The sequence below is a fragment of the Penaeus japonicus genome, unplaced genomic scaffold (assembly GCF_977035675.1).
Source record: "Penaeus japonicus unplaced genomic scaffold, GWHDUDI00000001_assembly GWHDUDI00000006, whole genome shotgun sequence".
Taxonomy (NCBI): domain Eukaryota; kingdom Metazoa; phylum Arthropoda; class Malacostraca; order Decapoda; family Penaeidae; genus Penaeus; species Penaeus japonicus.
The window spans coordinates 15,142,518-15,147,517 of NW_028234408.1; positions in this window are offsets into that span (position 1 = coordinate 15,142,518).

The following is a 5,000-nucleotide window of genomic DNA, read 5'->3' on the forward strand; positions in this document are numbered from 1 at the left end:
AATTCCAATACCTCGGAAGTCTAGTAACAGAAGATGGTGTATGTGATCAAGAAATAAAGAAGAGAATTGGCATAACAAAATATGCCTTTGGAAATTTGAAAAAAGTGGTAACAAACCTAGGAATAGGAATAAATATTAGAGCTAGATTAGTAAAATGCTTTGTGTGGTCTACTTTGTCGTATGGTTGTGAAACTTGGACTATGAAGAAAATAAAGTGAAGAAACTAGAAGCCTTTGAAATGTGGTGCCTTAGAAGAATGATGAGAATTCCGTGGACTGTGAGAGAGTATCAAATGAGGAAGTCATGAGAAGAGCAGGAGCGAGACGAGACATTATCAGTGAAATCACGAAATTAATTTATTGGACACGTGATGCGTGCAAAAAAATGGAATATGATTGTATGACGGGAAAGATCGAAGGAAAGAGAGCAAGAGGAAGACAAAGAAAGAAGTTCATAGAATGCTTGGTAGAACGAATAGGAAGAGGATTGAGAGTTGTGGATGTCCTCAGAATGATATAAGACCGGAAAAAATGGCGGGCCATGACCGCCAACATCATAAGACAGGCACTGCAGTAAAGTAAAGTAAATATATATATATATATATATATATATATATATAATATATATATATATATATATATATATATATATATATATACATATACATATATATACATATATATATATATATATATATATTATATATATATATATATTTATATACATATATACATATATATACATACATACAATATATCACACACATATCACACATATATAAACACACACAAACACACACACAACACACACACACACACACACACACACACACACACACACACACACGCACACACACCACACACACATATATATATATATTATATATATATATATATATATATATATATATATATTATATATATATAATATATATATATATATACATACATATATATATATATATATATATATATATATATATATATATATATATATATATATACATATATACATATAAAGTCCCCTGGTGAGATACATATATAACTTAAAGGACAAAAGTCCTACGGTTTGAACAATTAATTAAATCAAAAGGATCTATAATGATGATGACTATAACAATAAGGCCATTATGTAGGCTAGATACGATGCAGAAGAACTACTAGATGATTGAAAGGGTAAAGAGAACAAGAACCGATAATTTGGAGGATAATGAGATAAGATGTGTAAAGTTGATATCAAGGATTTCTCAAAGCCCTATTATCGATAATGATGATAATATTGACGATGATAATGATTAGAATAATAAGGATGTTGGCAATAAAGAAAAGGAGGATAGCAAGAATAACGGTAATAAGGTTGATGGTGTTAATGATAATAAAATAAGGTAACAATAACTACGATAACAGTGATAACGATGATAGTGATAATTTTAATGGTAATAATAATAATGATAATAACGATAATGATAATAATAAGATAATAATGATGGCAATTATGATGATAATAACTAACATGATACTGATAATGATGATAATATTGTTAACAACTACGATGGTGATGGAAATCAAATTGTTGATATTAATGGAAATACCAAGAAAAAAAATGATAATAACAATGATGATAACAGCAATAGTGATGATATTAATAATAATGATAAAAATTATCATAATAACAGTAACTATAACAAGGTCTACAACAAGTACTAATAACTATAATAATAATGATAGTAATATCAATAATGATAATGATGATAATAATGACAATGATGATGATTATTATGACAATGAGAATAATGATAGTAATATTCATGATTACAATAATGAAAATGACGAAAATGATAATAATGGTAATAATAAAAACAATAATAAGAAAGATAACATAAACAAAAACACAAAAAAAGATAACTATTTCGATAAAAAGGGTGTCAACACTAATGATGAAAAAAACATAAAGATAAAAACAACAACAACAACAAAAAACATTAGCAACAAACAAAATGATTCCCATAGCCTGCATCAAGAGCTGAGAGATTCCACGGACAGGAAGGGAAAGAAGAAAAGGGGAAAGGGGGAAAAGGGGGACACAATGAACCGGAAGAATAAGGGAATGAGCAAGAGAAAGAAGGGGAAGAGGAGAGGATGAGAGGGAAGGGGAACAGAAAGGGAAGAGCAGAGGAAGGGATTAAGAGTGAGGGATGAGGGTTGAGGGATGAGGGATGAGGGATGAGGAAGGGAGGGAGGGAGGGAGGAGGGAGGACGAGAGAGAGGAAACAAAAGGAAGGAACGAGAGGGAGGAAGATGGGGATGTGGATGTATGTGAATGCCAAGAAGAATGGTGGAGAAAGAGGAAGGGAAGAGTGGAAATGATGAGGATGACAATGATAACAATAATGCTAATGATGATGATGATAATGATAGTAATAATAGTAATGATGATAATCATAAAGAAGATGATGATAGTAATAATAATTATAATAATAATAATGATCATGATAATAATAATTATAATAATGATAATAATAATAGTAATGATGATGATGATAAAGATAATAATAGTGATAATAAAAATGATGATTATAATAATGATAATAGTTATAATGCTAAAAATAATAACAATGATATCAATATTGATGATGATGATGATTATAGCAATGATGATGATGATAATAATAATGATGATTATAGCAATGATGAAAAATAACAATCATATGAATGATGATAATACAAATGCTAAAGATAACAATAATTAAAACAGTGTTGATAATAATAACAACAATGTTGATAATCGTGCTGCAGAATTGAAAAGGACACAATGAACCGGATGAGGGAGGGAATGAGTGAATGAGAGAGGATATATAAATATATATATATATATATATATATATATATATATATATATATATATATATATATAGTTACATATATATACTTATATATATATATATATATATATATATATAGTTACATATATATACATATTATATATTATATATATATATACATATATATATATATATATTATATATATATATAAATATATAGTTACACAATATACATATATATATATAATATATATATATATATATATATAATATATATATATATATATATATATATATATAGTATATATATATATATATATATAGATAAATATAATGGAAGTATATATAGGGAGTTGACACAAAGAGAGAGAGAGATAGAGGAGTGCAAAGGTGGAAGAGGAAGAGGAAAAAGGGAGAAAAGAAGGGTGAGGAAGGGAGAGCGAAGGTGAAGAGGGGACGAAGGAGGGAGGGGGGTAGAGAAAGGGATTGGAGAGAGATGATAGCGATAAGAATGTTAATGATAACAATACTTATAATGATTTTGATACTAATGATATCGATGATAAGATGATAATAATAACAACAATAATGATATTGATAATAGTTATGATGCTAATGATGATACTAATGATGATACTACCACAACTTATGATAATGATAATGATGATGAGAGAAATAATAGTAATAACAAAGATGATAATAATTATAATAATCATAATGCGGACGTGATAGTAAAAATGATAATAACAGCCATCATAATAACAGTAATGATAATGAAGTGAGGATAGAAATGTTGATGATTATTTTAGATAATGATAATTATGATATTAATGAGTGTCGAAGTAATGAAAAATAAATATAAGGATAATAATGATACAGTAACTACTACTAATAATAATGATAATGATAATAACAACAGGAACAATATCAGTAACAGCAATAATATTGATAACAAAAGGATAACATTGATAGTAATAGTAATAACAGCGCTCATAAAACGAAATGATATTGATAATAACATCAGTAATAATAATGATGATATTAACAAAATAATGATCATAATACAAATATCAATATTGATAATGTAGACGATGTTGATGATAAGGTTAACAATCTCTCTCTCCCTCTCTCTTTCTCTCTCAATATAACAGCGGCCTATTTCTCCCTCTCTAGCATTTAGTTTCCTACTAGCCCTCCACTCTCCCTATTCCCCGTTTAGTATTCCCCACTAAAGCTCTCTCTCTCTCTCTCTCTCTCTCTCAATATAACGGCAGCGGCCCCCCCGGGGGGACCTATTTTCTCCCTCTCTACATTTAGTTCCTACTTGCCCTCACCACTCTCCCTTTTCCCCGTTTATTATGCCCCACTAATGCCTGCTCTCTCTCTCCTCTCCCCCACCTCTCTCTCTCTCTCTCCTCTCCGTCCCTCATCCTCTCGCTCCTCTCATCTCTCTCTCTCTCTCTCTTTCTCTCTCTCTCACTATCTCTCTCTCTCTCTCTCACTCTTCTCTCTCTCTCTCTCTCCTCTCTCTCTCCTCTCTCTCTCTCTCTCTCTCTCTCTCTCTCTCTCTCTCTCTCTTCTCTCTCCCTCTCCTATCCCTATCTCTCTTTTCTGCTCTCTCTCTCTCTCCTCTCTCTCATCTTCACTCTCCTCCCTCTCTCTCTCTCGATCTATCATCTAACTCTCTTTCTCTCTCTCTCCTCTTCTCACACTATCTCCTCTCTTTCTCTCTCTCTCTCTCCTCTCTCCTCTCCTCTCTCTCCTTCCCCTCACTCTCATCTATCTCTATCTATCTCTCTCACTATCTAACTCAATCTCTCTTTCTCTCTCCTCTCTCTATCAACCTCTCACTCTATCTCTCTCTCTCTCTCTCTCCCCTCTCTCTCTATCTATCTCTATCTCTCTCTCTCTATCTATCTCTATCTCTCTTTCTCTCTCTCTCTCTCTCTCTCTCTCTCTCTCTCACTCTCTCTCTCTCCCCTCTCTCTCTATCTATCTCTATCTCTCTCTCTCTCTCTATCTCTCTCTCTCACTATCTCTCTCTCTCTCTCTCTCTTTCCATTACCAGAAAAGGACTTCCAAAGACCGGTAATGCCAAGCGGAGAGTAGCGCGGTATCGGAACCAATGCATTATTACCTGCTTCCTACACTCTGGCCTCACGTGGTCTCTTGTATTGTT